A 27,296-nucleotide genomic window follows, 5' to 3' on the forward strand; every position below is an offset into this window, starting at 1 on the left:
CATGCATTTTTACATTTTATTATTGAGTACGAAAGGTATGCAGGCAATGTACATTTTTCTCCAACAGTCATGCATTTTGCTATCAATGCATCAAAAGTAGCATAATAAGCAAAAAACAATCAGTGCCAAAGCCAGATTTCTAGCCTAAACTAATTTTGCTGTCCGCCAAATTTCTATATTTTCCACCAACGCTTTGCACAAGAACTACACCAAAGATCCTACATTAGGCTCTCTTATTACACTGTAAAAAAAAAATGTTAAAGGGACTGTACAGTACTGGTTGAAGTGGGGATTCATGTTTTGAAAATTCCAAAGTGAGATAATGAGAAACCTCTTATGAAATATGAAAGAGTATGTAATTTTAAGAAGGAATCAACGTTTATTTGATGAAAATTGGTTTTCAAATGGTTGAGATATCCAAAAAAGTGACAATAATAAAAGATGACAGGCCACGCTTTTTATTAGGATATCTTTGTTCTGCTTGTTTTTGGATACCTCAGCCATTTCAAAACCGATTTTCATCAAGTGAACTTTTGATATCCCTTAGAATTACATGCTCCTTGACATCTCTTAGAGTGGTTTCTGAATATCTCGCAAAACGTTGAAAGCTAAATCCTCATATGCACCTCAACCAGAAACCGCGTGTAATTCCTCATTGAAATGATTGACGCACATTATTTACCAGATATACTTTTTTTCCTTTTATTTATTTATTTTTATTACGTGTATCTCAGGTTTTAGGCATTTGACTTGAGGTTTGGCATATGGGCGGAATAGTAACTAGGTGTGCAAACTCTATCGTTTTTTCATGTTAAACCAATATATTGCCGTAGCAACCACGTTTTTGTTTTTGTTTTTGTTTTGTTTTTTTGCATCCAAAGTATACAGTTAGTTGTGGACTGAACACTCCCTCAGTTTTCAGTATTTGAGTTGAGGTTTGATATTCTATATGGCTGCTTTCCTATGACTGTGCAACCTTCGTCATTTGTCGCTCTTAATATAGACAATGTGTTGCTACGGCAACAGTATTTTTAAGGGGGGGGGGGGAATATATTACCAGTGTTTTGCTCACTCCATTGGTTGGGTTTCTGCGTTGAGATTTTGTTAAAGATGATCAATCTTAAAAGAGCGGAACATATTTCTGATCATCGTTGGGCAATGAGTTGCCGTGGTACTACATGTATAATAATATCCTTATTTTTTTGTTTGAAAGAACATATAAAATCACCAGTTTTGCTGGATGAGCTCACACCATCAGGTCAGGGTGAGGCATCCGTCATATTTAGTGATAGTTTTAGTTGTATTTGTATTTGAATTCAGTGCTTTTTTGTGTAATAATGTATTATTTGATAGTGTTTGTAGCTGTTTTACATTGATATAACTGATTCTGGGTGCATGCACTGGTCGGGGAGGAAGGCCTCGAGCCTTGGTGATTAAGTTTGCCTTTTCCTCCCCCTGGCAACCAGCGGCATGCACCTGGAATCACCGCAATCTTTATATCATGTAATACGATTTTCTGTTTGTATATATATATATATATATATATATATATATATATATATATATATATATATATATGTCCGCCTGTATATTGTATGTTGAATTGCTGAATAAATAATAACAATAATGATAATATACCTGACAGGGAAAATGTTGAAATTCTTACAATAAAGCGTGACGGATGTCGATCCTCATTTTTTGTCTGTTTATAACTTTCATTTCAAGTATACATATATTGTTGTTATTATTGTTGTTGTTGTTGCTGCTGCTGCTGCCATTCAGATCTGACCGATTTTATATGCTATGAATTTAGTTATTGTCAGGCTATAGAAACACCTCGAGTAAGAGTCTCGCACAGAAGCTATGATGATGTAGATATATATAGCAAATCGTTTCTAATGTTTGTTCGATGGGTTTGTGCTTATATAGGTTTTGCTCTTTTTTCTGATTTCTCTTTTAAGTGTTTATGGGTTTTTTTCTTCTATCCTTTACATTAAGTTTATATCCAATTTTTTTTTCCGTGCGTTTCCTTCTTAAATGTTTTACTTTCTATTCTATTCATCATAGTTTATTTGTGCTCCATGCACAAGATTTTTTTTTACCTCGTCGCTGCGGTATATTGAGTTCTCTCCATAGCTTGGAGCGGAAGGAGCAGCTCTTATAGCTGCTTATAGCTTCAGTATCAATGCATGCATGCAGGCGAGAATTAGCTGAGTGTATCACTTTCAGTTTGGTTATCGTGATCATCATTACGTCCGTTACTATCGTCCTTATTACTATGAATACAATCTTAATTTTGGCTGGCTTATCTTCTTAGCCTTTTTCCAGGACTATTCAACAGAAACAGTATAATGACATTCAACTGCACATGGATGTCGACTATTAATAGGGTCTGAGTATCTGACGAAGATCAAGAGCTTGAGTTGCCGATTATGATGATTTTATCAGAGAACAATGCCAGTGAAATAAACATGCAGCCTATCATATGATCCTCACTTATACTGATACGGCCTACAGTACGACTAAACCTGAACAACCCAGCATGATTATGACTCAGTCTGATTTCATTTTGTAGGCCTATACATCATCGTGGGGCCTATTTCACGAAACTGTATACGAACACCCCGGAATTATCCCTTCCCCTTTACTAGCCTCAAAGCCATCTGACCACTTCTAGGTCCACACATTAACATGCAGCCTATCATATGATCCTCACTTATACTGATAGGGCCTACAGTACGACTAAACCTGAACAACCCAGGTAGTGATTATGACTCAGTCTGATTTCATTTTGTAGGCCTATACATCATCGTGGGGCCTATTTCACGAAACTGTATACGAACACCCCGGAATTATCCCTTCCCCTTTACTAGCCTCAAAGCCATCTGACCACTTCTAGGTCCACACATTTACGATTTAGGTATGATCATAGATCCGCATGATTATTTCTCGGGGGGGGGGGGGGGAGGTGGGGAGGGAGATTAATGTTCAATATTTGGAGTGAACACACGAGCGAGGGAGAGCGCAAGCAGCGACCAAGCAGGGGAGGGTGATGCTACAGTGAGCTTTTTCATTTTTTTTTTAAACTGACATACAACGATCTGATACACATTTCATATAGTAGAATACCTATCGGGAACATTGTCAAGCACAAAGTAACAAGTATGGATATTCAAGGCAATGTAGGCCTAGATGTCTAATTTTTGTATTAAAAAAAAAGAAAAAGAAAATGTTGAGGGGCAATTTGGCTAAATCGTGTCTCTCACAGGTCTCTTGTTCCTCGTTGTGTTCGTCTACACTTTGTATAGGCCCTTTGGTGCACAGCACATCCAATGCCAAAATAGACGGCAGTGACTGTGGTGGTGACAGATGAAATGAGAGAAATGTCATTAACAAACACGAGAATTAATCGAAAGACAGAAATGCTTTTATAGTGTTGCGTGGTTTTCTATATACATTGTAATTACATAGGTTGATACCGATCTTTTTTTTTCTTTTCTTTTTGTTGGAAAATCCTAATGTTCGAATACCAGGAAAAAAGGGGGGTGAAAATTTCTTGGAAGGGGTAACCTTACCCCTCCCCCCGCATACGACCATAATGTAGGGCATCACTTTACCACGAATATTATCGAAGTGCTTTTAATTTTGCTTGACGAAGATTTCGTCTATTGCAGGGTGCACGAACAAGACAACGTTCCCTGAACTTTAATACGTACACGTACGAGGTCGCACCGAAAGTGTGCAAAGGACCGCTGTGCAGCTCGAGACACGCAACAAGACAACGTGTACTCGCATATTGTGAGGTGAATCATCTGTATTGAAACGTGGGAAACACGCGCGAGTTTGAAAAGCCTCACAACTTCCGTGAAACCGTAAGCATGTTTATATTTCAGTACTTGTCTAAGTCACGCTTTTGTGTGTATGACTGAATCATAGTAAGAGTACTATCATGCATCATCAAATTTTGGCTAGTTTGATAAAATTTAGGATCATTAGCAGGCTATTCCACTATAAAATGGTGTCTTTGTCTTTGCCGTCCGACACACAAGAATACACGTGTGGGACCGTGGCATTGTTCTCCAACAAAGACATTTTGCGTGATACCGCGACTTTCTGATTGGGGCAAAGATCAGAACCATAGGTCTGTCTCTAACGTAACATGTGAAACCCAAATATAAGTTTAGTTAGGGTTTGTTTAGACTCTGCCACACGCCTGTGTGCCAAACGGATAGCTTCATGCAGCTCAACCACTCTTGTTGGCAAATTAGTCTTCCCTTTGGCTGTGTTGGCTCTGTTTTTATATTAGTCTATAACTTACTTCAGTAAGCCCTGCTTTTCATTTCAGCAGCCCCCGTCATCAATGCCTAATGGTCAGCACAGGTTCCATCCCGATGTACGGCATCGATTTTGTTTCACTACAGTTCACAGTGTTTTCATTTTTTGCAATGTTGTACTATATAGACTAGGTACACTAGTACTATACTAGATGATTAATATCTTGCTGTTTCCGCATTTTTGTTGGAAATTAGACCTAAGTTTAATCTAGAGTAAACTTAAATGAAATAAAATGCAATTTTAATTTCACCTTGTTTACAATTAGAATTTCTAGAAGTCTAGATCTACCCATTTATGAAATTAGAGGAATCTACTCGAAAGAATCAAGAAAAGTGATCTGCAAATTTACAGTAGTCATGCAAGAATGCAAATTATCAGATGGTGCAATTTGTAGAGGTGCTGACAAGCTTCTCAACTGGCTGGGAGCGAGAAACTCTGATTTAGGGAAACACCCGAAAAGTTGGGGGGGGGGGGGGAGACATATCCTAGTTTTTTCATTTTGGTGCACATTTATAATACAATTCTACTTGCATAATTTTTATCTATTCATTCGTTATGGAACCTGGTCCTGCAAGACATCAGTTTGGGTATTTTTTGCCCATATTTGGTCAATGGTGAATGAATACTGTAGAATGTACAGTAAATGTACGGCTGATGTAACTTAGTAGATGGCAGAATCTTTAGAGACCTCTAAGCTTTTAAATTATTTATTTGGAAAGGAAAATAGCTATAAGATACCGCCATGTAGGAATCCTCTAGCCAACAAAAAGAATTGGGATTTAAAGTTTACCTTGCTCATTATCAGTTCAGCAGAAGAGGGTTTCTCATCCAACGTTTGCTATTGATCTACCTGCCATGTTTTGTTTTGTTTTGTTTTTTGTTTTGTTTTTTGTTTGTTTGATTTTTTTTCTGAGAGGCATGAGAAAATGATTGCTGGGTGGATGAGTGTGAGATGGGTTGCTAGGGAGTGAAACTCGCGCCGTAGGTGTGAGAATTGGATAAATTTGCCAAGATAGGTAAAGGATAGGCCATATAGACCATGGAGGCCATATATTTGGTAGGGTTGTCATCAAATTTCCATACAGCTGTATGTCTCGGCCCCCCCCCCCCCCCCCCCCCCATACCCTATCATTTGTCAAATAATATGTGTGCATGCATAAGCAGGATAGGACAATATGGAGTGGTATGGCAGAATCAGTGGAAAGGGAAGTCTTTCCATTAAAGGAGACCTCCGGATGATTTTCAGATTTTTACGGTAATGAACAATTATAAATTAGTTATACTGAGGACAGAGTTTCAGAATTCATGATAATTGGGATGAAGAATAAGAATATTTTCAAAAGTTAGAACACATTCCAATGAACAAGAATGATGACATGGCAGAGTCACCATACATGTAAGAATGCATGAGTTGGGGCTCAAGGAAGCAGAACAAAAGAAGAAGGCATGCATAGATTATACACAGGTGAACTTGCAACCAAGCAGTATTGTAATGGAATTATACTGCTACATTTCTGAAATATGTGAACCTCCTAAAGTCCTATCATATGTCATCACCCCTGTTCAGTGTAATTTGTTTAAGGTTTTTCAAAGTATTGTTTCTCTGCTCAAGCACCACAATAAATTCCACAAATCTATACATGGAGTTGTTGATTTGTGTACTACATGATATGAAATTATGAAAAATCGTCTGGAATGTCCCTTTAAGTTTACAGAAAGTTTAAAGGAATGGTACAATTTCGGCTGAGATGGAGTTTGAGGTATCCGATGTCTTTTTATGGTGATTCTTTTATAATGACAAGCCTCCTATGATATATGAAAGAGCACAAAATTTTAAGAGGACTTCAAAGTTTATTCGATGAAAGTAGGTTTTGAAATGGCTGAGATATCCAAAATTAAGCAATCCTAATAAAAACTTGTGTGTTAAATGTGTTTTTTTTTATATCAGCCATTTCAAAACAGATTTTCATCAAATAAACTCTGAATTCCTCTTACATTGTAGCATTGTAGTCTTTTAACATTTCATAAAGTGGTTTCTAAGTATCCCGCAAAAAGTTAAAACTGAATTCTCACCTCAACCAATACTATACCATCCCTTTAATGTATTTAAGAAAACTGGAGTTCTTCTCTAGTTCTAGTATCTTTTCTTGGTACATTACACAAATATTACTGTAGATGTATACTCTAATGCAAGAAATTTTTGCTTATTGGATCCAACAGCCTTTTTTGCATTCAATACATAGTATCGTCGGGTGCCCGTGCATTGGCCGCTAACGCAATACAAATTGTATTGCGTTAGCGGCCAATGCACGGGCACCCGACGGTATACAACTGTAGACAAGAACTTCATGTGCATTTCAATTTTGTATATCTTGCTCAGATTGCAAAATTTTGCGAAATTAGAATGCATGCGTAAGTTTCTGATTTTAGAGTAATGATATTGTGAGTCAGTTCTGGATCTCTACCACAGAGAGTATTTGTGCCTTCTTTCTGAAATCCATTTCAATAGAGCTGAAAGAAAAATGTGAAATAGTGGCTAGATTGCACACCTCTCAACACTACCTATTACTGGGGCTGACATGTTTCTCTACTACTCTAAATTTAAAGAGGTGCACTTCAACCAAAACAAAGAAACTGTCTCTGTAGTAATAAGTGCATGATAGTCGTGTGTCTTTTCCAGGTCTGCAGTGTGTATAGCTTGAAGTTCAGGCAGATGATATCAGAACAGAGGTGACAATGTAATGGTAGTGGGCAGAAAAACATGTCGCACATTCTTATTAATTGACAAACAACATTATTATACTGACCAGTAGTTTAACCCGTTGAGGATGAGTCCCGAGTATACTCGGGCAAGAGTCTATGGGAAATGTGTGTTACATTTATACATGTATAGCAAAATCAAACCGTCCTCAGCGGTTTAATACATCAGGCATTGAGAGCCTAATTACTCTTACAGTTACATTCAAGCCCTTTGTATTTCATAATATCAGCTTGGCTCTTGTTTGCATACCCAGTATGTCAATGTGTCTGCTTTCTTTGTATCTCTGTTCCTGTTTTGCTTACCTGAGCGGAAGGCTCAGGTGAGCTATTGCGTTCATTCATTATCTGGCGTTCATTTTCTTCTGTCAGTTGTCTCTCACCTTTTGTCTGGCGTATGTACACTTTTTACATTTTCAGTTTCTTCTTGAAAACCCAATGATGGATTTGTACCAGACTTGGCAGTTAGCATCGCTAGGGGGATAGGATCTCAGTTTGTATTATGGGCACCCTCTAGGCCCTAGGGGGATTAGAGGCAAAGTCCTCAAATTGAGGATTTTTTTTGTTTAATCATGACTTTATTCAAGTTCAAGTAAGTGTGAGAATAACAAATATACAAAAGAACCAGGTCCACCGTTTCATTCAAAACGAATGGCAGGGTTAGACACGTATACATGGGGATACAAAACAACAATATTAGAGTTTACATTATTGCAACCCATATCACACATAGAATATCAGATATTACCGGTGATCAATCAATAAAAACAATCAATACATAATACTATTTCTGTGTTACAATAACAGCAGTGATGTAGTTATCGTCCGCTCCGCAGTATTATTACAATAATCCGCATTAAAATATGATATGATAAATTATACAAATACACATATAGGCCTATATAATATAATATGATATAATATAATATAATGATCTACAATTGTATCTCTCTATAGAACCAGAAGTGATTGAGCTTAATTAGTAGTAAAGTACATTGGTGACTGAAATTTCAAGTCTGTTCATGATGGATCTTGGGATGCCTCCTTAAAGGGCCGTGGGGGGGGGGGGGGGGGGGGGGGAACAAACTGCAACCCAATTTTTTTGAATTTTCAGCATCTTCTTGATGCCTCAATACAATTTAATTTCAAGTTTGTTCCAGGAGTGGGGGATGAATTGGGGCCCAAGTACCGGTAGCTTCTTCTTTTAAACCGTAAATGATGAATTTTACCAAACTTGCCAGGTAGAATCCCTATGAGGGTGATAAGATCTTAACCTGTTGAGGATGAGTTCTATTTATTTCAATAAAAACAACTTGACACAAGAATTAATTAATTTTAATGAATACCCAGTACCCACTGCAAGCATGCCGTAAGATTAGAACCAGCACTGGCTGCAGGGTGGGAGCTTGGCACTCTAGTAGATACAAAAATATGTAGTAATCAGGATATCGTGGTTCAAATCCATCCCGAGTATGTATACACCCATGATTATTTATCATTGCCACTACTTAAAAACTGAATAATTGATGCTTAAATACAAAATGTTAATGGAGGGCAGATTGTCAATCTCAGTTGCAATGAAAAAGAAAAGAAAAAAACGTGATGCAAGAATTCATAAAACCGAATGATAGGCCTACATGTGTACTCAATGTTGTTGGGGGGTTTTGGCTGCTGGTTTGCATTTATTGTTGATATGATATTTACAAAGTTGCTACAATTATACCAGGGCTCAACACTAACGGTGGCCCGGTGGCCCGGTGGCCCAGGGCCACCAACAATTAAAGTCGGGCCACCAAATTTCCAAAAAGGGCAAATTTGGTGGCCCGCCTCGGGCCACCAAATTTTTTTGAAAAGTATGTCAATAAATTCGTAACTTTTTGCGCCGGAAATTAGCAGTAAAATTTGTTCAAAGGATGGATGAAAAGGACTGAATGAATGCCTGAGAGTGAGTGTTGCAAGTTGTTGAAGTTTATTTATGAGTAGATATGTCCAACTTCTAATTCTTACTATCATAAATCTGCAATATTTGACTCATTTTAAAAAAAAAAACTTTTAATTTTTTTATTGGGTTTTTTTCGGGCCACCAAAAATTTGAAATTTAGGATTTTGGTGGCCCCATTGGGCCACCAGACAAAAAAGTTAGTGTCGAGCCATGATTATACCATTGTCACTGTCGTCATCATTCCATTTGAGCTGGTAGTTATTGTAAACCTTGATACAATGTAATAGTTTCTGGAGGGTAATGATGGAAATGAGTTGTTTTCAATGAAACTTAATTCTCCTGTTCATATATAAGCTTGTATGATAAAAATATATTTTTCTATCCAATGAATGAATTCAATGAGACTAAACTTTATCATTTAAATCAGAAGTATTTCAGAGTTATGATGTACCAACAATTAGTTCTTTCTTCTTTCTTGTAAAATGGTTGAAGATGTGGATAGTTATCTTCTTTTTTTAAAATCCTCATTACCAACCGTGGGAGAGTTGTGAGACAGGAAGGAAGTTAACCTCTCTACACTATAGGTCTTGTGCATTACTAACATCTCAAGAGATATGTGGGTATTAACACTTGAGAACTTGACATTTGGTTATGTGACAAAGTGATCTGGTTGCTAGTTTGGCTTCTATGCAGTTCTGACAGTTTCTACACTCACATTTTTGGCACCTTCCCAAATATGCCAGTAAAGTAAAAGCAAAGCCTGAACAATACTTGATATTTGTAGTTTCCCCCTACAATGAGCTCTGGCTTAGACATCTATTAATTCTCATTTATAAGAGTATGTAGGGAAGCTGTTTGTAGCTTCAGGGAGGTATGAGGTTTTATCTCACACTTCCGTGGTAGCTTGTTGATTGTTTTTAACATTTTTGGAGCAACTTGTGAAAGAAAGGATTTACAAGTTGTATTGAGTACATTGTGTGCTTAAATGACAAATTGTGACAGGGTTCATGCAGTCATAGAAAACCTGGATAAGTCATGGAATTTTGAAAATACTTTTCCAGGCCTGGAAAAGTCATGGAAAGTAAGAATTATAGACGTATACCATATCATAGAAAAGTCATGGAAGTTCAGAAATTTCCATATTTTTCACCTTTTAGTGATATTTTTTTTTGCAGTGTAAGTTTGTTTTTGAGGAAAACATTGAATCAAATGAAATCGGACTAAACTTGTTCGCTACAGACAGTATTGGGATGATATGTGACCTGCTACAACAAAAGGATCCTAAAGTGGCTGACGGCTAAGCCGAGAAAATCGAGTTTGAAGTCACATCATCAAAATTGGTCAAAACAATCGGATTTCTGTTTTTGGCATAATTTTGTAATCTAATGTTTTATATATCATCTGCCGAAATTTTGAAGCTTAATGATCAAAGGAAAGGCAAGAAATTAGCGTTTTACTGGGTCATGATTTTCCGACTTTCAACGTAACAGAAACGTTTCCGAAGATATGTATTTAGCGCTGCAGCTAGACCCCGCCCCTAGCAATGAGGGAGTGATCTTATTGGTCAGTGCATGGCATCCTGATTACTGATTAGTCATGCGAAGACCGCTGATGCTAAGCTTGAGTGAACATCGCGGTGGTCGCTAGGAGCATGCCTTCTATTGTCCAGCGATGAAAACTGTCTCGCCTCCCTTTGATCATGACAGCGTCGGAAGGAAAACTTTGAAGGCATTTTTCTCCAAACACTGATTTCCTCAACCACTTGACATGAGCTAATAAAAGCATCAATATCTTCACAACCGAGTATTTTTTATGAATTGTGCTATATATGAAATTAGAGTAGAAGAGTAAGGGAAAATTGTCACGCCATTTTCAGAAAATTGTCCTCCCCCGACTTTCGGATCCTTTTGTTGTAGCGGGTCACATATACATACTGTGGCTTTTGATACATGGACACAACTTTCTAATAGTAATTTTATTTATTTACCACTAACCTCCTACTGTGGAAAAAGTCCTGGATTTCCTAAAATTTTACATGGGAAAAGTCATGGAAAACTCATGGAATTTATTTTTGTGAAATATGCAGGAACCCTGTAATGTAGGTTCCATTGTTTTTCCAGAAAACACTTAATTGCAATAATTGATAACGTTGTATGAACAGAAGGTTAGAATCGATATGAATTGTGGTAGGTTTGATCGTCTGGAATTGAGTGACTCTGTTTAGAACGTCATTTCTCACAACCACTGCGTGAGATTCCACACGCTAGTGAAACTCACTGCCACATGGTCTAAAAATTTCCTGTGAGACCCAGCAAGACAAAAGTGTGAATTTATTACGGATTACTGTGAAACATTCGAGGCAAAGTTTGTTCATACATTGTAGTAAACATTCTGTAAATTACAGAGGGAAGGGAAACAAGGAAGTCACATCATCCTCTCTTTTCCCCTATTTGTGTGTGTGTGTGTGTGTGTGTGTGTGTGTGTGTGTGTATAGAAATGCAAGATCTTGGACAAAACAGAAATTGTATTTTAGTGGTCTATTCAGAAGTCAGTAAATAGAGTTATTTACATCTGTACAATAAGGTTATCAGCCAAGTGCTCTGAATCACCCATCTTTCTAACACCTATCAAAACACACTGCCATGTATCGCATTTTGCACCAAGTCTTACCATGGCATGATTGTCATCGATTCTTCATTAAAGGTTCACAAATTTTACCCTTGCTGTACGTACGGAAATTAAAATGCATTTCTTTCTTCATACTCTATTTTCATATAGCAAAACAGCATTGTGTCGTATGTGCTTATCTTCATCAAAAATCTTTATTGCAGTTTATGGTTTCACGAGGAAATAGCACCGGATGATGAAAAAGCTGAACTGTGCTGTACATCTGCACAATTTAAACTGAAGGCACATGAGGTCATAAGTCTGAATACTGCATTGAGGAATTTTTATTTGCTCATTTGCATGACAAATGTTTGTAGTTTTCGTTGAGTGTGCACCGCCTGTGGTTCCTCTCTAGGGCTTTGAGTGCAGCTGGCCTTTGTACCTAAAATATAGACTGCTTCATTGAATGTCTCCTCATGTAGGCAATTCACTTGACAGAAATGGTGGAAACTCCACAGTTTGGCTTGATAAATTTACTGCTAGATATTGGGAGTCCATTTCAAGACTGTGACACATAACTTTGATGAAGTAGGAAAAAGCTGATCTGTGGCAATGTGATCACATGTGTTGTACAGTGTAGTTTGGGGAACACTTAGCTATCACAATTGTATGTACAAGAGAGTCTTATGTTGATGGAAGGACCTTTTCCACATTTGCTTTGTTTATTTTGCTCTCTCTGTCTCATGCCTCTCTGACATGCAGTTGTACATTGTACTCTCCCAGACGTTTCCTCTGAGAAAATAAACATACATTGTACAGTACGTGTATCTGTAAATGATATAATATACAATATCATTACAACAGATCCATGCTAAGGAAAACCTGTATCTAGAATGTTATTTAATGATGTCATTGCAGTGTACTGTATGCATGTGTCAATGTAGTTACATTTCTTAGCATATTTATCTGTTTTGCATTTTGTTATGGAATACAGAAAGTCTTGAGTCCACTCAATTTACATAGATATCTTTGTATTACAGGGTACTGGGAAAATCCTAGTAAGATAGTTTTGAGACTTCTATTTTTTTGAAGAGTAGAAGGATTTTATAATGGAAAAATGATACGTGATACACTACTCTTGACCACTGTTTTGAAGTAGAAACAATTACCTTTTTGTTTTAATATGAAATGTGACCCGCTACAACAAAAGGATCCTAAAGTCACTGACGGCTGAGCCGAGAAAATCGAGTTTGAAGTCACACCATCAAAATGGGTCAAAACAATCGGATTTCTGTTTTTGGCATAATTTTGTTATCTAATGTTTTGTCTATCATCTGCCGAAATTTTGAAGCTAAATGATCAAAGGAAAGGCAAAAAAGTCAGAGTTTTTCTCGACCATGATTTTCCGACTTTCAACGTAACAGAAACGTGGCCGAAGATTTGGATTTTAATAGCGCCGCAGCTAGACTCCGCCCCTAGCAATGAGGGAGTGATCGTATTGGTCAGTGCGTGGCATCCTGATTACTGATTGGTCGTGTGTAGACCACTGGCGCTAAGCATGAATGAACATTGCAGAGGTCGCTAAGAGCATAGTCTTCTATTGTCAAGCGATGGAAACTGTCTCGCCTCCACTTGATCATGATAGCGTTGGAAGGCAAACTTTGAAGGCGTTTTTCTCGAAACTCTGATATCCTCAACCACTTGACACACGCTAATAAAATCATCACTATCTCCACATCGAGTACTTTTATGAGTTGTGCTATATATGAAATTAAAGAAGAAGAGTAAGGGAATAATGTAATGCCATATTCAGAAAATTGTCCTCCCTTGACATTTGGATCCTTTTGTTGTAGCGGGTCACAAATGCTTCACAATTATGCAATATACCTCTGTTAAGGAATCAGCTTAATGCTATGCTGATTTTTTAATGCAAATTCTTTTAAAAATGATTATTGGTTTCTACTACTTTCATGATGAAGAATATGCATCTTGGAATTTGTGAGGATTTCTAGGTAAACAGGTTGTGGGCATGATGACCAAAGCAGATAACATCGAGGCTAGAATTTGTACATGCCATCTTATAGCTTGCTAGCACAATTTCCTGAATTCCTCAGCTAAGAGCAATGAAATAGATTTTATACAGACATGGTAAATATGTTTATAATATCCAAATCTTTGACATTCAGCTAATCTGGTGTGAATTGATGAGGATGTTGTAGTGTTTTTTTAAAATATATCTTACACTGTAGGCAGCCACATGTGCTGTTGATGGAACGGCTTCTCACATAATATTGTGAAACACGCTGTAATGATACATTTGTATATGGTGGAACCATGGATAGAATGTATGTTTGTGACCATTGAGAGTGTGTATACATGCATGTGTGTCTTTGTGTAAGAAACCTAAGTGGAACGTTGCATTCACGCAAGTTCCACTGGCAGAATTGATGCTTTAATGCAATACTCTACTAATACTTGGTGGTATGGGAGATTAGATTTCTATTTTTTTTTCCTTTCTGGTTGGATTAAAAAAGGCTTTGGTTTTTGGTCTGGTAACATAGCCATCAGAGCATGCAATGAGAGTGTGACAAATAGTAGCCTTACAGTTCCCAGTGAAGGCAGTGGGATAGTAGGAGGTGGCATCAAGATGTCAATTACTACAAAGGTAAAAGTGAGATACTGCCCTCTTGTGGTCGTTGCAAAAACATGATCATGAGACTGATGTTGGTGTCGAGTAGAGCGCCTTGAGGTTAGAGACGAGAGGGAGAGGTTTTATAAGTATGGAAATGAGCAGATCATATTTCCTGCTGAATTAATCTCTCCCGGGTATGGCAGGAGATTGCATACTGTTAGCGATCTTGTGCTCCACTAGTGTCCTATATCTGGGATTGAAACCTGAATGTAGGTTCATAAACCTGTTGGCTTAGAATGTGTTTAAAGATGTTTACATAGTCTTTGCGTTGATTAAAAATTTTGTCACATATTTATAGAAGCTGCTGTGTCTGGGGAATTGGTTTTTGTCTTTTGCAGTTGTCATTTTTTTTAGAACTCCGCAATTAGAGATTGCTTTGTTGTTGTTGTTTTTAATGTGTGTATGTGTGTGTGCATATTTTTCTTTGGGGGATATAACAACTGACCCTTATGCTGTATAGCATTTAAAGGGTTTGTTTGTTTATTTTTGTAATTTCTCTTGTAGGAACCCTTAAGAATTGTCTTTAAATAAGACTCTTCGAACTTCAAACCATGCCTCATGAAATTGTTCATTGCAAAGAAATACCAAAGGGGAAAGAAGTGTTGTAAGTTGTTGATATGAGGTTGTATGAGAATAGAATTGACAGTTACATACTGCCAAGAAAGTACAGTATTGTAGTACATCACTCTTTCACTGAGAAGAGGAGACATGCTCGTGTTTTAGTTAGTCATTGTTGTTTTTGTTTTTTTCAGGTACAAGAAGGAACAAGAGGGTACAATATATTACCGTGGTAGTCCTTGCAGTTTGTGCAAAATATTACACGAAAGGTTTGTAGATCTAAAAATACAAAGCAAAACATTAATGTCAGGAGCAGTGGTTCTGTCTTGGTGTAGTATCAGCACTACTATGGCCATGTTGCCTGCTTTATACTGGTAAATCTAGCTTGACTTTGGACACTGTCAGAAGACAGTTCATGAATATTTTCTGCAGGGCAGCAAAATAAAAGTCTGTCTTACTAGAGGGCTTTCATCAAGCTTCGAGGAATAATATGAAGGTGGAATACAACCGCCAAATGGGTTTGCAATTACTGAATGTGTACAAGTGTTGTTCATTGTTAAAGCAATCGGGAAATATAGGGACGATTATTCCCTCAATGACAGTTTTATTTGTTAACCTTTTAGGTCAACGTGTCGCTGTCTTGTGAGGTTTCTGGTGATCAGGTGATATCGAGCTCAGGTACGTACAGAGAAGTGTTCTACGCCCTCTAGTGGTGAACTAAAGATATTCATGACTTGGCAAGATTGCAGCCTACGCAAAAGCAGTGATGCTTATCAGTGATGCTTATCAGTGTGTGTGTGTGTGTGTGTGCATGCACGCAATAAGCATTTTCACATACTTCTTAGGTTAAGCTAGAAGGTTACAAAATTATTGAGGAAGAGTTTTATGAAATTAATGAAAGGAAATATGTCAGGTCCAGTGTGAGTGTAACACAAAGTTGATTTCATACCTGGTAACACTGACTTAAGGTGAGGACAGGACAAAATGCAACATTTTTAGAACAAGTATGGAAAGTTTAAAGGTTAAATCCCATTTGGAATAATCGTATGCCTTTATAGTAAAAAATTTAGCAGCAAAACCATTAGTCCATATTTGTATCACCGCATCTTTCAAATCAAATGGTTGGATTCCGTCAAATCATAATATCATCCTAGAATATGTAAACACTGCAAACAACCAACTCATACTGTAGCTGTCAGAACTACATTGTTCATACATCATGATTACACAGCCCATGCAAATGAAGCAGAAAGTCTACCTCTCCTTGCTTAGTGCACATTTGTGCATAGAGTTGTGAAGTCATCAAATTCTATTATGTGCTATTTCTGTCCATGTGTCCATGTCGTCCATGAGACTGTCACCAAAGAGTGCATAATGTGGTATGGATAGCATGGAGCAGCAAATTACTCTTTGAATAAAAAATTTAGCAAAGTAGACTTACAAATTTGTCAAGAGCGACAGATTAGGTGGTCTGTTCAATTCCTGATATGAGGCAATTGGCCATGCAGGTTTAGAGATGTTCATTAAAGAACTGGGATGCAAACATGGCATCTTGTGGATGATGAGCTACAGGTTCTTCCTTTACAGGATGTTTATTGCATAAAATCATGCTAATCCAAACCCTAAGTTTCAATTTCAGTCAAATGTAGATGTAATCCTAACATCCAATCAAAAAAACAAAGGGCATACCACAAAAGCCCAAAGTGTCAGCTGCACCTAAAAGCATTTTTGAAGGATAAGTGAGCTACTGCTCAATGCATAAAGTCATGTTGATTAGATTTTTTTTAATGGACTGCTATAGAGATTCAACAAATAAAATGGTCAAATTTTGCAAGGTTAACTTCAATCAATATTTTTCACAGTAATAATGTCATCAAATTGAGAAAGTGTTACACTGATTCAATAAAGAATGTAATAAGCTATACTAAACATTGGATATAAGTTGGTTAGGGAAAAGTGAGATACGTTCCAATGAATTTGCAATTTGTTGACATCATCTTGAAATTTCATATTCTGCATTTCATGCAGGAATGTCATATATTTTGATTTTTTTTTTTTAAAGCCTCAATGACCCATCAAATACGAAACGTCTACAATGCATTAGCTTCCAGAACATGAATTGTAGTTAAGCAAAAATGGGGAGTATTGTCCATTCTAATAAGTTAAAACGGATTAGAAATATGCATTTTTTGTCTGTACATTTGCGCAGTATATCACCATTGATGCACACAGAATATTCCAACTTTGACAGGCCTGTATGATGTCATGTCAAGTCAGATAGTCCTGAAATTTGGAGAACATATTTTTGTCTTTGATATTCTAAACCAAATCCACTTTTCACTTTTGCTTTATGTGTGTAAGGGTGCAAATAAAGTGCCAAAAAAAAATGCTCAAAATGGTCTTATATCCATGCAAAATGATGCATTTTGAAATTTTGATGCGCGGGTACTATACATGTACATGCGTAAACTTTGTAAATGGATGCATAGAAAATTACATGAATTATGTTCCTACCAAGTTTCATTGAAATATGAAGCTTAGTTATGGAGATATAGACAAAAATGTGAGTGATGAGAGTTATGTAAGGTTGAGTGATCACATGGAAAAATGTGATACTATGCCATTCTTAGCTCATGAGAAATAAATGATGCAAGTCATGAGAACTTGAACTTTGTGAGACAATCAATAACACAAGATATATGTACAGATCATGCTATAGAAAAAAAAAATCATACAGAAACGGAAGGTGACGCATGAACTTTCACAAATCACCTTAAAAAAAATCCTAGTGACATCCGTAGCGTCAGTGGTATTTTAGAACATACTGGTGAACATTTCCTATCTTTCATTCAAAGTGTTACATGCCATGCAATAAAGAGAATTAAGAAGTGAAGAAAAAAAAATTCACAGAAAAATAGGTTCTTCAGAAATATGGCTTTCTCATATTTTTTAAATTCAGATTTTTTATGGATTCTCAATTGATAAAGATCTGTTCCACCTCTCCTATCTGAAAAGAATGATGGGCTGTGCATCATTAGGTACATGAGGTAAACTCTTTATTATGATTATTTACAGATTGCACATTTGATCTTGATAAGTGTTTTGTTGTTTTGTTTTAAGAGTCCCTGCTGTGCATTGTATCCCTAATTACAGCACCCACCTCTGTCAAGAGTGCAATTACTGGCCTTAAAGTTTAAGTAATTTAAACTACCACTAAGTCACATTTTTTTTTTCGTGCATCAGCTCCAGGAGTGTTCTTCAGCTGACATATATGACAAAAAATAATAAATTAAAAGAATATATATCATTTATATATACAACATAGAATTTATGAATGTGAAGATATTATGTAGGTATATACCATCAGCGCGTAGAATTATGTAAAAAAATCATTTAATTCAGTGTTTATTGAATATTGCATAGTTTTCATTTGTAGTTGGACACAAAAACTCCATAATTTCAGACAGATGAGACTGAAGTAACCTGAGTAACTCTACCAAATATACACGTATGTGAGTGAGCAAGGTTTGTTTTACAGGTATTAAGGTATTACAGGGTATTATGTTTGGTGTGTGGTGAATTTCCATTGAGCAGTCTTCCTCATAGTAAGGTAATTGGTAGAGGCTGCCTATCGGTAATGTCATTCCTTGCATGTTTACTTTGTTTCAAAGAGAGCGCGGTGAAAAGTCACTATTAGTTTTCATGAATAGGGAGATGCAGTGATAATGTATTACCCTTACCTAATTAGCTTGATTGAATTTTAATGAATCATTGTAGCAGGGCAAGAGTAATGGCATACACACTCCCTAGGGATTGGCATCATTTAGGTCTCCCCCACAGCACAGACAAGAATTCACATCCATTTCTATGACATACACTATAGTAGTTTGTCACTATGCCAGGTTGCATCAGTGAGGCAAGACTGATGGTGAAAAAACACATCAAAGTTCATTTTACATGTCTGGGTTGAATTTGGGGGAAAAAAGGGAATAACTGATTCAATTTAAATCCAAACGTCTTCAGTTGGATGTTGAGCTAAAGCGTGTCATACCTGAGTTTGTGGTCAGTATCCACTAGCTACATGCAGGTTGCCAAAATATACTAGTCACTGAATGCATTGATCCAATTCAAAATTAATGCATTGATTCAAAAGAAGTTAAACAGCTAGACTTATGTTTGTCAGATTTATGAGGTGTCAATTTTGTCTTCGTTTGTCGAACACTTAACACATGCATTAAAGACCCACAGTAATGGCTTAGTATCAATTTGAATGTATTCAAATCTACCCACCTACACGGTGTGTAGTAAGTAGTGATTAGGTATTCAGTCTATTTATAACACACTTTAGTGGTAAAGTGATAGTGATAGCAAGATATGACTTGTATTGAGCACTTTCTTTAGTTACATTTCACTTTCTTCATATTCAAAGATTCAATGCATAATTGTAGAGTATAAAGACATGATGTACAGATAGTCACTTTTAAATGCATCAATGTCTTGGGTAATTAGATAACGAAACTAGAAATGCAAAATGCAGAGTTTTAAGTGTTGCCAGAGAGCTGCCTTTTGTGGTTCTGAAAAATTAATCAGAGGATACCAAAGTGAAGGTGTCTTATTTAGTGAATCAAATATCCAATCAACCAGCGACTCTCACACCTTCTCCTTCCAGCTAGAACTTGAGGTTGATTTTCCTGAAATGTGCTCGGATATTCCATTAATATTTTAAGCTGTAATGTATTGGGATTACTCTGACACTCCACACTGTCTTTTTTAGAGCATACATATGTAGCTGTGTCATATGGAGATGGCTGATTCCCGGCATGTGAAGATGAAAGGAAATGAGTGCGTAGTCTAGTGCTACAAGCTTTCTCTGGCTATTGAGTTCAAGTTTTTGACTTTTAGAAAGGTCTTTGGCAGGTCAGGCAGAGAAAATGTCTTGTGGAAAGAAGCTTCCTTCGCTCATTTCTGCAGCTTCCCTTCTACACTCCTCCCAGAAGAATCATGTGCTGCATGTAGACTGCACTTTAATACATTGTATAGTAAATCCTCTTTTCTCCCCAAAATCAGTTCGTCATAGTCTGTATGTGATCACCCTTGTATTGCATTATAATCATGTTTTCTACTTTCATTTGAGATGCATGTAGCAGCTCACTCATTTCTGTTACAATATTGTTTACATTTGTTATACCCCTGCCACACGTAGTGTGAAGGGGGTTTATAAAATGGGTTCAAGAATGTAGCCAATTGGAAGCGCTAAAATGAGTCACGTGTGCGCTCATGATTTTCTTACTAACATGCACGGCCGTGCAAAAAGTGTGCAACGAAAAGTCATAACAGCACAGCGTGTTATCCTATGGGACATTGCAGAGAAAGCGTAACTGCTCAGTCACTGACGTCACAATGTTTACACTGGCAGTGCACACTCGATCAGTTGTTACAAGTGCGTCGCGCGCTACTATACGCGATGTCAATCCTGTAAACAACTTCTAGTTCGGGCTGCCAACCAGCCTTTCTTGTGCATAACATGTGGAGTACGTACGTACATGTGCGGGAATTCCGAGTGCGACATGCGTAAATGTTTTGAACGAACATCTTCGGACATCTTGACTTTTGAGCGAGTGCTACATGTAGCTGACTGGTATTGACCTACAAAGGTTCATGAAAAATTTTGTTAGTTTTCGACCCATTTTGTAAATCAAATAATACACAGGTTTAAGTTCGTGACATTAGTGGAGATGCAGCTCACTCTCGGGTATTTACAATGTAGTGCAACGTGCATGTTTCACAATTGAAGACATGAATATAAGAACGACCCAAGTCCAATTTTTGGCCAAATTCAGTTTGACATGGGAAATTGTAGCTTATGCATGGACTCATCTTGTGTGTAAATGATAAATCCTACAATAATTACCCCCGGAAGTGCCTGAAAAAAAATGAGTTACATCTATTAATTTTAAGAATGAAGGACTTGGGTCATTCGTACATTCATATTATAGCACCCTCTCTCGTCCTTCTCTCATCTCTATAGCAGAATATCATGTATATGAATCAAAGAACGACCCAAGTCCATATGAATCAAAGAACGACCCAAGTCCTTCACAAAAAATGGCCTCTCCACAATTAATGTAAATGTTAATTGTCATGATAATATATGTTCTAATTTGTATAATTATACAATGTTGCCTTCCCATCACAGTTAAATAGAATATTATTGGACAAATAAAAAAGATATGAAGTTTTTTTAAGTCTACTCGAAATGGTATTCCATGGACTTGGGTCGTTCTTATATTCACATACTCAATTGTAAATACCCTCGAGTGCGCTGCATATCCACTAACGCACTCTCACCTGTGTATTATTTGTATGATAGGAATCACTGTGATGTTGGTCGGGCGGATGGGCGGTCGGTCGGGCGGTCTGTTGCAAAATCTTGCGTCGCGAACTCCTCCTACAGTTTTGAAGCTATTTTAATGAAATGTTGGGTAAATGATGATATTGAGGTATAGATGTGCAAGACATGTTTCTTGTGTTTGTCGGACAATGCGTTGCCATGGTAACCATAATTTTACCAAAACCTTGTGGATTGAATAACTTCCATAGTATTTACGCAATCAATTTCAAAATTGGTATCTATGATGATCTATAGGTGTAGTTATGCAAGACACTCTTTTTGTTTGTACTTGACAAAGCGTTGCCATAGTAACCGCGTTTTCTTGGAAATCTTGTGGAGTGAACAACTTCCACACTTTTGAAGCAATTGAAATCAAATTTGGTAGGCTTTATGGCCTTGAGGCATAGATGGGGAAACATAATTTTTGTGTTTGTCGGACAAAGCGTTGCCATGGTAACCATAATTTTACCAAAACCTTGTGGATTGAATAACTTCCACATCATTCAACTAATTAAGGTCAAATTTAGTATGCATGATGATCGGGAGGTTTAGTTATGCAAGACACCAATGTGTTAATATAAGAAAAATGTGTTGCCATGGTAACCACTCATTTTTGTATCAAATTGAACCATTTAATCTATGCAGGTGAAATTTGGTGTGTATGATGCTCTTTAAGTGTAGTTTTGCAAAATGTCCTTTGTATTTGTATGAGACAATGCGTTGCCATGGTAACCGCATTTTTTTTAAAAATCCTGTGGAGTGAACTTCTTCCTTAGTTTTCAAGAAATTGAAACCAAATTTGGTAGGCATTATGGCCCTGAGGTATAGATGTGGAGCACATGATTTTTGTGTTTGTCACACAAACCGTTGCCATGGTAACCACAATTTTACCAAAACCTTGCAGATCGAATAACTTTTCCATCATTCAAGCAATTTAAGTCAAATTTAGTAAGTATCATGATCTAGAAGTGTAGTTTTGCAAGACAGCAATGTGTTACTTTAAGGAAAATGTGTTGCCATGGTAACCACTTATTTTTGTATCAAAATAAACCATTCAAGCTATGAAGGTCAAATTTGGTGTGTATGATGGTCTTCAAGTGTAGTGATGCTGGGGGAAAGCATGTTTCCATTTGCTGTAAGTTTTATACTCAGTGTCAACTCTGTAATTGTACATTAAACTAAAATTATTCTGTTTCCAGTTCGACAAGTGCACAAACTTGGTATTAATGTCATTGCCCTCATGACATCACATACTATAAAGCAACACTAGGGGCGGGGGTATTAATCACCTTCAGTGATAATTCTAGTTTTTTATGACAACAGTACTATCTTGACAAGTTTCATACCAATGTCATTCAATTGATAATGGTCTAAATATAAAAAGAAATACACACACTCACTGTATATTATTCTGTGGCACAGCATGTGATAAGAGTGACCTGTTGTGAATACTGTAAAACGAGGAATGTTCGTGTGCATTGAGCCAAGATGCGCAAAATTAAAATGCATGCGAAAGTTCTTACCTACATTATAAGTGACCCTCTGCAACAAAAGGATCCGAAAATCAGGGGAGGTCAATTTTCTGAAAATGACATGACATTATTCCCTTACTCTTTTGCTGTAAATTCATGTATATTGCAACTCATGAAAGTACTCAGTTGTGGGGATATCAATGGTTTTATGAGAACATGCTGAGTGGTCTAGGAAATCAGCGTTTCGAGAAAACCACCTTCAAAGTTTTCCTTCAATGCAATCGTGATCAAGGGGAGGTAAGACAGTTTTCACCTCTTAGCAATAGAAGGTATGCACCTAGCAACCTCCCCAATATTCATTTAAGCTTAGCGCCAGCGGTCTACGCATGACCAATCAGTAACCAGGATGCCACGCATTGACCAATAAGATCACTCCCTCGTTGCTTGGGGCGGAGTCTATATGCGGCACTAAATCCAAATCTTCAGATACGTTTCTGTTCCGTTGAAAGTCAGAAAGTCATGGCTCAGAAAAATGTTAATTTCTTGCCTTTCCTTTGATCATTTATCTTTGAAATTTCAGCAGAAGATCGACGAAATATCAGACTACAAAATTACGTCAAAACCAGAAATCTGATGGTTTTGACCAATTTTGATGATCTGACTTCAAACTCGATTTTCGTGGCTCAGCTGTTAGCGACTTTAGGATCCTTATGTTATGGCGGGTCACGTATAAAATGCATTGAATGCCGGTGGCAATTCGCGAAAATTTCATGCTGCGAAAGAGGCGGTCGGCTCCAAATCGCAAAAATTTCATGCCGCGAATATATTGTGTTTAGCAGTATGCCTTGTAAACAAATCCTATCAGATTTCTCAGTATTCTCGAAGAGTCTGTCAACAAGTTTTTTGTTGTCTTAATTTTTTGAAGTACAGAAGATCTACAGAGATTGGTTTGTGACTGACCATTCTTTGAGAACCATGTACACAATATTTCTTCCAAAATTCAATCAGTTTTACCATGCTTGGATGCATTCAAACCATTGCCTGCATGTTACAAAATGAACAGAAAAAAAAAAGATCTATGTCATTTTGATTATAGGGGAAAGGAATCTGAGTTTTATTGCCAAATGAGATATAGAAGCCCATTTCTACATCTGAGTGAGCTTTTTGAATGTTCTGGCTTATTTTAGAGCTGTGTGCTGTATGGATATAGAGAAAGACAGAGAGAAAGAGAGAGAGAGAGAGAAGGAGAGAGAGGGAGAGAAATGATAGTTCCAGTCATCCTTGAAAAGAAGAAAAAACAACACTCCCCATTAACATTCACGTACTGTCCGAATACTGAGAGTTTTGAGAATTTTGCAAATACATTGTAATTGTCATTGCCTCATAACTTGCCATAGTTTGTACATATACAATCTTGAAATGTCTAGTTTGTTGGCTCAAACGCAGTTGTGACGCAGTCTCAAATCCTAATATCTGGCTGATCATTATTTTGAAGTTATTCAGTTAGGAAATAACATTTTTCTTTTTTTTACAAATTCTCACAAAAATTGAATTTTGTCAGTTTTTTTTTTTTGCATGATTAATGAAAAAATGTGATATGCCACCCTGAGCTCACTCATTTGCATTTCATATCAAATATTATCAGTCACATCAGTCTTAGTCCATTTTTTTTGGGATCGTGTCAGTGATTATTTCCACGCTCTCTCTAAATAAGAATGCTCTCTCTCAAGAAAAAAAAATACTTACAATTGATGATCTGCTCCTACATTTCTATAAACTTTCTTACCTGTCAAAGGAAATATTGTACTCTGTATTGAGCAAACTAGTAAATGAAGCTTGGTTTTCTCTATTGGAGTAAAATGAAAAATCACTGTGAGTTCTCAGTGATTGTTAGAATTCTGATTTCTAAGCTTCATGAAATATAACAAATGCAGAGCTTGAAGTGACTTTACTAGGTATTCTATGAGAAGTATTACTGCTTTCAGGTCTTGAAACTCTCTCTGTAGGACCTCATATCACTGTTCAGCCTGATGGGGAACTTTCTTTGTAGTACCCACACAAGCACTGCATATTGTGTGCATTTCATGAAGTAATTAAAAATGTTATCTAGTAATGCCATACTTTCTATGGGTAGGATGAAAGAAGATGACATGCAACAGCAAACGGCCTTCTCCATCCGACATCTTATGTTATCGTCATAGAATTCAAGTACAAGGCTTGTATCTGACAATTTGATGTGTAATTACCAAAAAGGCCCAAACTTTTCTGTTCTTTCAAATTCTTTAAGCACGTGCAAATATACCTAACATACCATGAATGTGGTATGGTTACATCCATTAGTGTTCAAGTTGAAATTTGAATGAATAATGAAAACCTACAAACAATTTTATGTTTCATTTGTGCTTATAGGCTTCAAAGCATAGTGGTATGTCCTGGATTCAGTTATTTGTGTGAGCTGGCCATTTTCCTGTCTAGCATGTATTCTGTATGCTCTCTTATTTGTGATTATCAGTCTCCCCTTTTTTTCCTCTCCCTTGATCGCCTAGAGATGGCCTGGTCTGTGCTCTGTGATAGCACACATGAATTATTCATAGACTTTAGATGCAGCTGACCTGTTTATCTCCCTGTTTCAGTTTGGCGGCTTTCCTTTGATAAAGCACAACAAGGGCTCTCCAGCAGATATGCTCTGCACTACCTAAACAGATTAGACTTCCTAATTTTGGAATTGTTGGTTTGAAGATTGAAAGTATCCAATCACACTGAAATGCAATGTGTGCACACCCCTTAATCCTTGTCTTCTGTCAGAGTTTCATTCGCTAGAGAATGATTATCAAATATTGAAAGGCAGATGAGGTAAGAGATAGAGTGATGGCGATCTCTATGCCATGAGAGAGGCTATGAGTAGACAGGAACAGCAGTGAGTGAGGCCCAGAGATGACTGGGGTGTATTTCAGTCACATGGAGGGTAAGGAGACATGGATGGGAGGATCACATTGATTATAGAACTTACCCGAATTCATTAACTGAGATGTTTGTTAAACGTGAGAGATATAGCAACTTGATAACCTATGAAATACAAAATGGAAAAAAAAAATAGAATGGTATGACCTGTCTGCTTTGTGCAAACCCATGTAGTAATGGGAAGAAAATGAATACAGATTGGAAAGAAAACCAACCCAAAGTGAATGCATGTACACTGTAAGTTTTGTTATGACATGCAGTTACAGGGGATTAGAACTAGTGACATGCATTGGGCTACCTTTGCAAACGATGGCTTGATTTCTTTTAAGATTATTATGCATCTGACAAAGCAGGATATCTCTATCTCTATCTGATTCAGGCTTATATAGACTTTCCAGTCCGTCAGCTTTGGAATGTGAAAAAAAAAAAAAGCTTTTATATACTGTAAAAATTGTAAGAATGCCAGTCACTGGATTATAACTGTTTAAAAAAAAAAAACTCTTTCAGTGTAGATGCAGTTCAGCATTGGAAGAATGAGGCCAACACAGAGGCTATTGGCCAAATATGCAGACATTACATTACATGATGTAGCCATGTAGGAGCCAGGCTTTGAATACTGAGAGTGACATGAGGTAGCGTTCAAATGACCAGGGTTCTGTGTAGAGACTATGTGAGGTGGCCATGAGGCAGTCAGGATTTAGAGCAGAAATTGACATGAAGTAACCTTAAGGTTGCCAAGGTTTGACAGAGGTTACATAAGGTAGCTATTATTAGCTAGGGTTCGGTGCAAAAGGTCACACTAGACAGCCATAAGGTAGGCAGGCTTCAGCACATAAAAGTGACATTGTACAAGTACAGATGTATGACTATCTTATTAAAAAATTAACGTTTCCTGGAGATCTGGCTTTGATGCGCCCTTGGTTTTATAATTGATTGTCCCTTGTGAGTGGTGGTGATACATGACACTCGACAAATGCAAGCGCCTTAATTGATAAAGTCACGTTTCATGAAAATACTCCCCATAATGGATCAATGGTATGAGAAGCACTTTGCATGTGAATTCATCAGTATTTCTCCACTCATGATTCAAAAGCAAAAATTAAGACAACTGACTTTAGAACTGCAGTATCATTTGCATTTTTTAAAAAGAAGCGGCTCGTGAACCTTTCGACACTGGATTTTCTTCTTTTCACTCTCACATTCATTTATGGGGATGTTCACTGTTTCTCTATCCTTAGACCACAAATTGTCACTGAAAGCATTATATTTTTGGACTGTCTGTCCATCCATTCATAGTAAATTTTATGGAGGACATAACTTAAGAACCATTTTAGGTGTGCAAATGAAACTGGACATACAGTGTATCTACATTGTATGTAGAGAAGCTGCGCTTAGCAACTTGTTGGCACACATGCTCAAGGTCAGTGGTTATACATTCTGTAGGTCAAGGTCAATATATTCTTTCATATCTCTGCAATGCCAGAAGGTACTGTATACGCTATAATTTTCGGGTACATAAATTTTCGCGAACATAAATTTTCGCGAATTGCCGCTGTCACACATTTTCGCAAGTGGTTAAAT

The sequence above is a fragment of the Diadema antillarum genome, unplaced genomic scaffold (genome assembly GCF_040938485.1).
Source record: "Diadema antillarum isolate AM-2024a unplaced genomic scaffold, OU_Dant_1.0 scf00000141, whole genome shotgun sequence".
Lineage (NCBI taxonomy): Eukaryota > Metazoa > Echinodermata > Echinoidea > Diadematoida > Diadematidae > Diadema > Diadema antillarum.